A 13,478-nucleotide genomic window follows, 5' to 3' on the forward strand; every position below is an offset into this window, starting at 1 on the left:
ATGATAAAAGTGGCTAGTTCAGCTAGCAACTCAAACAACCACACAAGTGCTTTTCCTCAGGACAACCATTATATTTGGTGTATAGCAGAAGTACTTTATGTGTGCTTCCTTCACCACAAAGAATAATAAAAAGATGTGTTCTCAGGGGTTGAGATTTAACAAAATCCTATTTACTGATTCTCTAAGGATGTTCTTAAGTTGAACTAGATTTATTTTTAATTTTTTTTACTGTGGGTACATGGGCAGTGAAGAACACAATATGGTTTGGTGCTCTTGCTTTGATTTATGCTTAAGTGCCAGTAGTTTTACCCACCATTGCTTTTGCACCATTACTGCAAATGTCACCACAGTGAAAAAGGTAAATAGTGTCCTGATATTATTATAGAAAGTTTTGACCACAGGGACCCCTGAAAGGGTCTCAGAGCCCGCTAGAGATCTAAGAACTGTATTTTGAGAGCCACTGACTTAAGTAACAGTATTTCTGACTTCTCCACTGCCCTCTACTTGAGCCAAGTAACTATGTCAAGGAAACCTGAAAGCTCAAGTAATGTCCTCAGAGATGAATCTGCCTCACTTTCCCTTACTATAGTTCTGATAGGGAGGGATTGACAAGGACGACAGGGAACAAAGACCACCCAAGTATATTCTCCTTTACCCTTTCACAGTTCCCTAAAACAGGGCTTCCCAACCTTTTTCATATCATGACAGGGAGAGAAAATGATAGTATTTTTATTAAACAGTAAAGGAATAAGGCCACCTAAGTCTTAAGGTCACTAGCCTGAAGGTATAGGTCCTTCCAGTTTACAGGAGGATGCAGGGTTCAGTAGCACAGCTACCGGATAGCGTGGATATGCCAGGACACATGAGTTGGACAGTTCTGTACTAAGGGTCTCAGCACAGAGGGGGCTCTCATGCTTCATAAAAAGCTCAAAGGTTAGCTCAGATATGGGAACTCACAAAGTATCTGATTATATTTCATGGTAGAACCAGAATTGAAGATTTGATGCAACTTGTCCAGAACATTTTCAGATAGAGTGTAGTGATTAAGAGCATAGAATCTGATTTCCAGACTACCAAGGAGTTCAAGCCCTGGTTCTGCCACTTGCTAACCATATGATCTTGTGAAAGTAACTTAACATCTCAGTGCCTCAATTTCTCCACCTATAAAATGGGCACAATAATAGTGCCTACCTATTGTAAATATTAGATGAGTTAATACATAAAAAGTGCCTAGAATAATGATTGATTCACGGCAATGTGTACTTTATTATTATGCAGGTGCTATGGCCTCTCCTAATTGGGTCTGCTTTTCTGGGCATGACAGTACTGAATTGTAGACTTTCAGAGAAAGAGAATCCTAGAGATACCAAGAAACTAGGTATTAACCTTGGAACAGGGAGGGAGAGAGGTGTGAGAAGACGGGAATGATTTGGACTTTTTTAGTTTTATGGCATATGTCGATGGCTTAAAGTCAAAACTTTCTTTTATATATGATGGCACTAATAGACAAATTTCTACCTAATCTATAAATCTAGAAATATATCATTTTTTCTCGGGAGGGGCCGTGGCTCAAAAATAACCTTTACGGACCCCGTCAACCCATTCACTCCTTGCCAGAGGTTTTGTTTCATGGTGGTGTCAGGTGTGGTGGTTGGATGAATCTCAATCTTCAAGAGCCTCCCAGAAAACTATGACATCTAAAGCTGGGACTGTCCCAGACATACCAGATGCCTGCTTTTTCACTTGGGGTTAGATGTGTTTTTTTCTTTACTGAATGATTTTTTGTTTTGTTTTGTCTTTTGTTTTTTTAAAGATTTTATTTATTTATCGGGGTGGGGGGAGATCATGAGCAGGGGGAGGGGTAGAGGGGAAAGCAGACTCCCTGCTGAGCAGGGAGCCTGATGCAGGACTCGATCCCAGGACCCTGGGATCACGATCTGAGCTGAAGGAAGATGCTTAACTGACTGAGCCACCCAGGCGCCCTGAATGGTTTTTGTTTACTGAACTATTTAGCCTGACTCAAAAGATCATTATAATTAAGAATTTGAGGTTACATCTAAAACTGAATGATTTCAAGAGTCCTCTTCATGCAAGTATTCAGTATCTGAATTGCCACCCTTATAAGGTTGAAAAGAAATGCAAAATTATTCAAGCGCCTGGGTGCCTCACTCGGTTAAGCCTCTGACTCTTGATTTCGGCTCAGGTCATGATGTCAGGGTCCCAAGATCACATGCCACATTGGGCTCCGCCCTGGGTGTGGAGCCTGCTTAAGATTCTCTCTCTCCCTCTCCCTCTGCCCCTCCTCCCCCTGTGCACACATGTGCGCGCTCTCTCTTAAAAAAGAAAAAAAATGCAAAATTATCATAACAAGAAAATAGTCACAAATGAACTGACCACTTAAAAATGTAGCCCTTCCTCAAACATCTCTCACAGCTTAATACTAGTACTGAGCCCCACCCCATGTCAAAGTCTTTCGCCAGTCATTCAGTGTTTGTCTGATGTAGGAAACATCCCACCATAACGATACAGATAAAAAAGTAAACCTATCCGTGCAAAGCCACTGAGAAATGAAGATTGGCTGACTTGACGAAGGAAAAAAAAGTGAAGGATAATGACACCATAAAAGCTTTAAAAGAAAATAATTGAAATATTTATGAATTAAAAGAAGACTTTGAAAAACCTGATGAAATCCTTAAATATTTTTGTTAAAATATTTTTCTGTATAGTTGAACCGATTTTATCACGGTATGCTGAAAATAGTGATTTGTTCATTATTTATTCTAGGAATTTAGTTCATAGTTACTTTTGTTATTTTTGTTAAGCTAAAATGACATTTTTGTGTGTTATTTGCATTTTTCAAGATAAAACAAGATTGGAGGTTGAATTGAAGGATCAGTTTTTACTAATTGTAGATGTTGATTTTTATCTTCCAAGAAAATAACTGTATATTGGGTTATAAGCTCTTAATGTTTTTTGTATTTTGCTGGTTTAAAAGGAAAAAGAAAAAATACCTTTACAGAAATGCCCATAAAAGAAGGCTGGATTAGAAATTTGAAAACTATAACTGCTCGGAATATGGCCATTTCCATGATGTAAAGGTGGGGAGTGGGGGGAGAAGCATCACAAGGAATGAAGAAGAACTGGCTTGAGAGAACACGTTCCTATTTTCTTCACATGACAGGTTTACTATTACAGGGCACATTGTGAAGCCGAGCAGTCTTGCTTACCTTCTGTTCCCATACTAGAGCAAGAACAGCTCCTCAGGTGACGCAGTGTGTGGCTGTAGATTTTAAACTCTGCAAACCTTTGATGACTTAGACTCAGCTGCCTGAAGCTTCTCTGAGGGAGAAAGCTGGCTTTCATTTTCTATGAAAATGTGTCTGGTCCCTGTAATGGAGAGAAAGCCCCTAGGGGATTCCCAGAGTGTCTCAAGGGACAAATGCATGTGCTGAGAACTGTACACCTTCAATATGTTCTCTGTCTTAGGAGTAGAATTATTGTTTAGTAGTAGACACAAGTCCTCATGTTCCCTTTAAGATCACTTCTGTAAGAAAGTATGACAAACTAATATTTAATATTTCCTTTGGTCTTTGAGAGGAATATGTCATTTACCTGCTCCATGATTAAGAAGTATGAATTAAAATTTTAAAAATTAAAACGGTCATTAGCTTTTTAAAATTAGAACTTGTTTTTAATTTTAGAGTGATCTGACTTGGATTTAATAATAAATATATCACAACCCTAAACTACAGAATCTGATTCCCAGAGTACCAAGGAGTTCAAGCTCTGTCTCTGCCACCTACTAGCTATGTGATCTTGGGAAAGTAACTCAACATTTCAGTGCCTCAGTTTCTCCCCCTACAAAATGAAGACAATAAAAAGAATAGTTCTCAAAAACAGAAGATCTATACAATGAAACATTGGTAAAGTGTTGAGGAAATACAGATCAACCAATTAATAAGACTGTAAAACACTTTATAGGTAATTTAAAGGTACTTGTTTGATTTTTTTGAAGTTTGAACACTGGTGAGTTTTCTAATGCTTACCTACCAGTTGGCTCTCTTTTTTTTTTAAACAAAAAGTTTTATATATCAAGTAATTGATTTTTAATTTTCAGGTTTTTCTGTTTCCCACTACAAGATACATGATTTGATATACTCCATAGTACCTTTCCTTGGATTAGATCAGTTGACTCAGAATTAGTGATTACTTAGTACATTGCTAATTAGATATTTAATAAGATATATGCCATTAGATATATTATAACTTTGAGATGTATTTTATTTTTTATTTTTATTTTTTTTTTAAGATTTTATTTATTTATTTGACAGAGACAGAGACAGCCAGCGAGAGGGGGAGCACAAGCAGGGGGAGTGGGAGAGGAAGAAGCAGGCTCATAGCAGAGGAGCCTGATGTGGGGCTCGATCCCATGACGCTGGGATCACGCCCTGAGCCAAAGGTAGACGCTTAACCGCTGTGCCACCCAGGCACCCCATAACTTTGAGATGTATTTTATAGAAAAATGTTTGAGAATTGTTAGAATATACTATTTTTGTTTCTTAAGATAACTTGGTGAAGATATTAAGTCAGGAAAGATTTTGGAAAAAAACTAGAAATGAGTTAGAGTATCAAAAAATTGTAGGATCGGGGCACCTGGGTGGCATCTGCCTTCAGGTCAGGTCATAATCCTGGAGTCCCAGAATCAAGCTCCACATCGGGCTCCCTGCTCAGCAGGGAGTCTGCTTCTCCCTCTGCCCTTTGTCCTGCTTGTGCTGTCTCACTGTCTTTCTCTCAAATAAATAAATAAAATCTTTAAAAAAAAAGATTTCTTTAAAAAAATTGTAAGATTTCTGTGTATTTTGGGATCAAATGCTACTTAGCTCTTTTATCTTTTATTGTTAATCAAGAAATATATGTGGGTAAAATCCCCCTTTCCCAAGATTGTTACATTGATTCAGTGGCCAGCAACTATTCTTTAAGTGCTTCCATGCTGGTATGCCACTATGTTATGAAGAATATAAAAGAAGTATAAGAAGTTTCTTTCAAAGAGTTTACAATTTAGTAAAGGAAATAACATATTAGTGTTGTAGAGTGGAAAGAGCTCCAAATGAATCAAGAGATAGGAATTCCAATCCTTATCCAGATACTGTGTAGCTGAGTGGCCTTGGACAGATCACTTAACCTCTCTGGGTCCAAGTACCTCATCTGCAAAATGTGGGATGTGATCAACTACCTTCTTTCCTTCGTTTGAGCTATAACAGTCTATTTTGAGGAGTTGTGCTCATTAGTACATATAATAAGTACATCAGAAGTTAAAAGTAAGATAGTAGGGATTGGGAAGACTCTGAGGAGACATGAGATTTAAGGAGGAAATTGATCTTGACCTTGATAGGTGAATAAAATTTAGATGAGCAGAGTGAAGGTATTTCAACCATGATCTGAAGCCAAGCACTGAATGTTTCAGGAGGAACAGAAGATACTTGCCTAGTGAGAGCAGAGTACATGTTGGAGAATAAAGGGAAATAAGAATGAAAATCTCAGATCATCCATAAAAACCCGGCAGAGAAATTTAGATTTCTTACCATGATCCACAGAAAGTCATTTTAGATTGAGCAGGACCATGGTACATAAAGTAATAGGATGATTAATGGGGCAGTATACTTTAGGAAAGTTGTTGACCACCACGTTCCATTGGGTCAGCAAATAGTATTTCCTCTTGCAAATGCCTTCCTTTCAAGAAGGAAAACTTGGGTTAAATAAACCAACATGCTAGATAATTGTTTGTTACCTTTTATGCAAGGTAACAGAGAGAGCCCTATCCTTTTTATAGGATAAGACTCATACAGTCTTAATTTAGAAGAGAAAATATCATCAGTACCTAGATCACTAGAATGTGAGGTAGATTTTAATTAGTACTGAAGGATCAGTATGAGCAGAATGCTTTGGGTAATTAAAGAGGAACTAGGCCTTAAAGGCTGGAAGGTTGAAGATTCTGCTGGTGGGGGAGAGTGTTACGGTGGCTGTTTGGTAGTTCCTAAGAATAGGGGATCGTGAGGGCAACCTTTGATCTTTTCCTCCTCTGGGGTTTTGTGTTTTTATGAAAAACATGGAAGTAGGAAATTACAGAGTATATTCAGAGAATTAAAGACTCAAGAGGGTTCTACTTCCATTAATGATAGAGTAGCACCTATTTGACCAACCCACTTTTATTTATTATTTTTTAAGTAGGCCTCATGCCCAGCATGGAGCCCAACATGGGGCTTGACCTCATGACCCTGAGATCAAGACCTGAGCTGAGATCAAGAGTTGGATGCTTAACCAGCTGAGCCACTAAGGTGTCCCCAACTCACCTTTAGATCATAACTGTAACTCTGGGCAAAATCTAAGAAATAACTCTGGAAGGCACTGTTGAGCAACCAACATCAGGGAGAAAGTGGAGCACAGGCCATACTGGAAAAAAGGATTGACACTGGTGAATTTCTTGTTTTTATAGTTGTTCTCATATGGATCACAGTTGTTCTCATATGGAACATCTAAAACTTAGTAGAAACCTGCAATGTTCCTGGCCTAAGGAATGAGAAGAGAATGACTATAGCAGCTGGAAAATAAGAAAATTGTGGAAAGGAGAGAACCACAGAGGAAGAGCCCAAAACTCTTCACAGAGACTGCCCAAATCTTGGGCTAACCTGTGAACTACACATGTACAACTAAGACTAAAAATACTGAACAGAGATTTCAGCTGCTGCCTGTCACAGAGGAGACAGAGTTTGGAGTTTGAGTCTAGCCAAGTTAATTACCTCCTGAAATAGCAACAACAGAAAATCAATATATTTTGGTGGAGTATAAAAGAATTCCAAGTCTCCAACAATCTATCAGTCACAATATCTAGAATACAGTCCAAAATTGCTAGATGTACGCAGACACAGGAAAATCTGATTCACTTTTAAAAGAGAAATGAAAACAGAAACTGACCCTGAGACAATACAAATGGTGGAATTAGAGGCAAGGATTTTATTTATTTTTTTTTAAAGATTTTATTTATTCATTTGACAGAGACAGCCAGTGAGAGAGGGAACACAAGCAGGGGGAGTGGAGAGGAAGAAGCAGGCTCCTAGCGGAGGAGCCTGATGTGGGGCTCGATCCCAGAATGCTGGGATCAGGCCCTGAGCCGAAGGCAGACGCTTAACGACTGCGCCACCCAGGCGCCCCTAAAGGCAAGGATTTTAAAGTAGCTTTTATATCTATACTTAATGATATAAAGGAAAATATGCTGATAATAAACAAATAGGAAATCTTAGCAGAGAAATGAAAACTATAAAAAAAGAACCAAATGGAAATTCTAAAACTAAAAACAGAATTCTAGACCTAAACATTTTGAAGTTTATTGTGAGTACTTAATAACAAATTGCAGAAAACAGGAGAGTCAGTGAACTTGAATATAGATCGATAGAAATTATGCAGCAATCTGAAAAAATGAAGGGGGGAAAAAAAAGCAAAGCCTCATGGCATAAGAAACCATATCAAAAATCAAACTATATCACTGGAGTCCTAGAAGGAAAAGAGAGAATGGGGTAGAAAATATTTTTGGAGAAGTAATGGCTGAAGTTTTTCCAAATTTAAAATAAGATATGAATTTACAGATCCCAGAAGCTCAACAAACCCCTAACAGATACAAAGAAAATCACTTCTAGGCATTTCTTAGTCAAACTGTTGAAAACCAAAGATGCAGACAGGGAACAATAGTCTGATTAAAAACCTCTCATCGGGACTATGGACTATGAGAAACAAACTGAGGACTTCAGAGGGGAGGGGGGTGGGGGAATGGGATAGACTGGTGATGGGTGGTAAGGAGGGCACGTATTGCATGGTACACTGGGTGTTATACGCAACTAATGGAGCATCGGAACTTTACATCGGAATCCAGGGATGTACTGTATGGTGACTAACATAATATAATAAAAAATCATTTAAAAAAAAAATCAGACACGCGGAAGACTATCCGGGCAGCCGGAACAGAAAAAAAAAAATAAAATAAAAAATAAAATAAATAAAAACCTCTCAACAGAAGCAGTGAACACCTGAAAACAGTGTAATATCATCTTTAAATGCTGACAAGGAAAAACACCCAACAATCCATAATTCTTTTTCCAAAGTATTTAAGGGACATGGCTGGAATTTAGATTGTATGTAGGAGAGTGGTATGCTCTCAGGCAGGATAGATGGGTTGAAGTCAATATTAAAGGGGCTTGCATATCAGGTGGTAGGGTTTGAATAGAACCTTCATCAACATGAAACAAGCTAGTCATTCTTTTTTAACAGATCTGTATTGGATAATCTGGCAGAGTTGTATAGATTGGCACTGCTGCTACCATACGTGGAGCATTTGTGTGCACTAGATAAAGCTCCCCAAGATGGGCATGGAGCTAAGTGAGCAAATCATGCCTTTATGTGGCCCTTCCTCTAGCTGGATGTTGCCCCTTCCCAGGGTCCATGGCTTGGCAAACAGAGCATGGACTGAATCTCTGCTCTCAGTTCGCCCCCTAAAACAGGTAAACATGATAGATTGGAAAGAACAAGATGAACATGAGGGAAATCTGTAAGATTGGATGTAGAGAGGTCCCAGGACCAGACAAGCCATCTAGGGCTCTGATGTTTTCAGTTTGGGTGACCAGAGGAATGGCAGGACCTGTACAGATACCTGAGGCAGGAGACGGGTACTTACAAACAGCTGGGAATCTAATCCAGATCTGGAAGTCATTTATAGAGATGTGTTAGTCTGAAGTTGAAAGGAGTCAATGAAACCACCTGAACTGACATTGACAATGGAAAAGATGAGGGGTGTGGATGGGATTGGAAAACCTTATCGTGGGATTTAGTGGAAGGAAACAGAGTCAGGGTCCTAGTATAGCTTGAATCAGTTATATTAGAAACAGCTAAAATTTCCCACCATTTTCTTGAAGAATTTTTTTTAAAGATTTTATTTATTTATTTGAGACACACAGAGCAAAAGAAAGCACAAGCGGGGAGGAGAGGAAGCCCGACACGGGGCTTGATCCCAGGATCCTGGGATCATAACCTGAGCCAAAGGCAGATGCTTAACTGACTGAGCCACCCAGGCTCCTACTTGAAGAATTTTTTTTAAATGGAAGTAATTTACTAGATTGGTAACATCTCAGGATTTGGAAATTAATTTGTAGAAGGTCTTAGTAGACATATGTAACAAGCTTCTGCTCTTAATAATCTAATCTTACTGTTTTCCAGCCTTAATATACATGGAAAAACTCTGTAAATTGTAAATTATTATTCACGTTTACATGAAGATAAAAAATTATCCTGCATACATTTTCCCCCAGTGTTATTGAGAAATAATTGACATACATCGCCATTATAAGGTTTAAGGTGTACAGCATGATGGTTTGATCTACATATATTGTGAAGTGATTACCACAGTAAGTTTAGTTAACATCCATTGTCTCATATAGAGAAAAAGAAGCGTAATTGTCTCATAACTGAAAGTTTGTACCTTTTGGCCTCTTTCCTCCATTTCCTCTCCTTCCAGCTCCCTACCTCTGCTAACTACAAATCTGTTCTCTTATTCTATGAGTTTGCTGTTGTTTGTTTTTTAGATTCCACATATGAGTTAGTTTAAGTCAGCTAACTAACAAACTTAAAAGAGGTACTGTTATTTAGTATCTGAAGTTCTTGCATTTTATTTCCCTCGATGCCCTTTTGCTTCCTATTTAAAAGCAAACTAAATAACAAATAAGCTTTAAAAAGAAATAGAAAAAGAGGAGTACCGGGTGGCTCAGTCAGGTAAGAATCTGACTCTTGATTTCAGCTCCAGTCATGATCTCAGGGTTGTGAGATCAAGCCCAGCATGGAGCCTGCTTAAGATTCTCTCTCTCCCCCTTTCCTCTTCCCTTCCCCCCCCAAAAAAAAGAAATAGAAAAAGAATAATTGAGGCGTGTATTTATTTATACCTTGCCTGGTTCCAAAAGGTATTACAGATATACATGTACACTCACAAATAGAATTGTGTAGATTTTTTTTTAAGCAGGGCAAAGAGAAAATAGAGAATAAGTTGAAAGGAAAAGTTAGTATATGTAAATCTATGTCATAAACTTCTATGAGATTCTTAAATTGAACAATTATATCAGCGCTCAGCCGTCTCTCAAACTGGGAAAGATGTTCAGTAAGTTAGAAGACCAAAAATCTGTTAGAGGTGAAGGTCTTTCTGGCACTTGGACCTTTCATACGGGGACTTCCGAAAGATGCCAGCAGACGGTTTTCTCAGCACTATCCCTGCTGCCAGTACAAGTTTGTATTGCACAGATTCTTGTAATTAAGCAGGGGGCGTAATGGAAAAGCACTTTTTAATGAAACTAGTGCTATAGAGATTTAAAAAAATACTTTATAAGTAAGCTTTTCTATTTATTATCAGGCTTGATTCAGAGAAATCGTTTAGAGATTGGATAAATGCTCAGATTGGATAGACTCATGTTCAAGCCTCTCGTGAATGTTTTATAAAACTTTGGGCAGCAGATCATTCAAGGTTGTCTTTTTGTTAAGAAGGTGGAGTGAAAAATTGTATTGGTTTTACTCAGTTTGAAGGATTCAGCCCTTTGTGTATCCAGCAGCACGGAGAAGCATTCAACCTTGCTCTGATTAACTTTTTAATATCTTTAGAATGTGAATTAGCATTTTTCACCACGTATTTCTGTGATTTGGAAAGCAAAAGAGTGGGAGGAAGAATAATTCTCTGATAGCCATTTCTTTTCCAGCTCTGATGAGGCTTTTTTTAAAAAATCCAAGTCTAAGAGGACTGGGGAGACCCAATGAACTCTCACAAGGAAAAGCAAAACAAAAATAACAAAATCTCCGCATTTGTAAGACTGTAACATGTTCAGAGGTCATCATCCTCAAATTTAAAATAAGTTACCTGCTATTCTAAAGCCTCTCCTTGCTTTATAGTGTGTTGTCACTTTTTAATGCCTCTTTACTTTGATTTCCAAGGGAAGAAGTTTACAGTGATGGACCTTTCTTTTCAAATGCACATGTAGGACCGGTAGCAAAGGTAGAACCTCCTTGGGGAGGAATCTTTCAAATTTCTTCTGGGTCTCAAAGCCAGGCAAAGTTAGAGGTTTCCTCCAACAGAGATGTAGCAAATACTGCCCTCTACCGAGGGGATGCTGGAAACAGCTTGATTATGTTAATGATCAAGTGCTAGTCTTCAGCTACTGATTTCAGTGAATTTGGTAGAATCATGTTGTTACTAATTACTTCATCATTACTGTATACATTCTTATTAAAATCATTATATTCAAAAATAGACAACAGGATGGAAACATTTTAGCCTTGGCCACATACATTTATTACCTTCTGTAGTCTGTACAATCAGATATGATAATGCCTGAGGCATTAATAATAATGTTTAAATTTCCATTTGTTTTAAACTAGCTAATAAAATCTTTTTTTTGCCAGTGGGGAACTAGAAGGGGTTGTTACAGCATTGTTTTAATAAATGAGTTTGTTAAAATAATTCTAGTAGTAGTTGCACTATTTTTCTTCCCCCACCAATATTTTTTTCAATGTCTGCTAGATTGCTAATACCTAGATTAGCCAATTCAAAGAACTAGCTCTTTGTGCAGCTGAAATAAGTTTTCTCTCATTCTTTATGACTTTTATGGGTTAATTATATAAGGTTAATAATCAGTGGAGTATCACATTAAATACCTTCTAACCAAAAACTCCTTTTAAAAAAACTAACCAGTAAAGTAGTTATAACACATTTACATACATTTGTATATGGAATATTTTTGAAAAGTGTCATGCTATCTGTGTTCCTGGATATGATGAATATGGGTTCTGTTATTATGCTAAATGCTTGATATAACACATTGTTCAACTAACTTATTTAGTTCCCATTTTTCTAGAATCTGGTTTGCTTAGGGGTGGCTTGAAGCTAAACAAATTTTAGAAGCCACGAAAAATAAAACCTCATAATCCAAAGTGTGCCCATGGCTTCCTATAAAATCTAAAGCTTAAGGTCACCTGGCTGGCTCAATTGGTGGAGCATGTGACTCTTGATCTTGGGGTTGTGAGTTCGAGCCCCATGTGAGATCTTGGGGTTGTGAGATTACTAAAAAAATAAACTTCTTTAAAAAATCTAAAGCGTAAACCTCTTGTAACCTTAAGTCAGAGATTTTAGATACCATGAGAACTAGTAGGAGATCTAGCCAGGTTGAATAATCTCATGGTGAAGCCAGGTTCTAGGACGAGGTTAGCCAAGGTCTGTGAGGGAGGCTGTAAAGGTTCATTTCCCTCAGCCTTAAAAACCAAAGAAGCAGGCCTGTTCTTCATAGACTCTAGGCTGCTTTCTCGCTATCCCACACTATAGTTAAATTGAAAACTTGAGCTGAATACAATACTTGGGAAGACTTTCTTTTTTTTTTTTTAAAGATTTTATTTATTTATTCGACAGAGATAGAGACAGCCAGCGAGAGAGGGAACACAAGCAGGGGGAGTGGGAGAGGAAGAAGCAGGCTCACAGCAGAGGAGCCTGATGCGGGGCTCGATCCCAGAATGCTGGGATCACGCCCTGAGCCGAAGGCAGACGCCTAACCACTCTGCCACCCAGGCGCCCCTGGGCAAGACTTTCTAATTCCAGAAGTATTTAGGGTTTTTCTGAGTGGAGGATCTAAGCCACACTTATTTTTCATTATTGTTCATCCCTTTGGCCTGGTTGAACCCAGTCTATCCCACTTTCAAAAGAAGCAGCCCTTGAGTCCCCTGAAGTTTTAGATGTCTACTAAACAATTGAACACTCCAACCTAGTCAGATGCCAGCTCATCATCTAACAAATTATAGTCTGGTTTACTCAATCCCACGTGATTAGTATAATCCATCTCAGTAATTCCTACCATCTAATGGAGATTCTTTTGTAGGTTTTATGTTATTTCCTTGGAGCTGTATCGGTGCTCACATTCAGTGGTGCTTGTTAATAATAATGATGATGCTAATGATTTCCTCCTTCGTCATATTCTTCTCATGTTGTGTTTTTAACTTACCTCCACATTTTTTATTTTTGTTTTCTGTGCTATAGGCTATAAATCAAATGTCTTTGTGCCAGTTGTTGGGGTTTCTATTTCCCAAATGAACTGGAAGTATTCCTAGGAATAAACCCAGCACAATGCTTTTCATATAGCAGGCACTTAATAGATCTGATTTGATGTGGTTTGTGTTTTAAGAAAGTTGTTGGTTCTGGAATCTCCAGAATTAGGTATCTCCAGAATTTGGAGATTTATTACATACACAAAGCTAGTCAAGTCAGGATGAGGAAAGAGTGCAGTTCCCTCTGGTTTGCCGCATTGATTTTTTTTGTTGTTGTTGTTTAGTCATTGTTTCTACAAGCTCTGTTAAAAATATGACACAACCCCAAAAGAGTACTATATTTGGCCATAGAGGGGACAGAGTTTAGT

General features: G+C 38.1%; 1 protein-coding gene across 6 annotated transcripts in view; it reads left to right on the forward strand.

The window, feature by feature from the left end:
* AFG1L (AFG1 like ATPase) overlaps nt 1-13,478 on the forward strand; it is a 231,016-nt gene that overhangs the window by 197,867 nt on the left and 19,671 nt on the right. The window lies entirely within an intron of this gene.

The sequence above is a fragment of the Ailuropoda melanoleuca genome, chromosome 10 (genome assembly GCF_002007445.2).
Source record: "Ailuropoda melanoleuca isolate Jingjing chromosome 10, ASM200744v2, whole genome shotgun sequence".
In the NCBI taxonomy this organism is placed as follows: domain Eukaryota; kingdom Metazoa; phylum Chordata; class Mammalia; order Carnivora; family Ursidae; genus Ailuropoda; species Ailuropoda melanoleuca.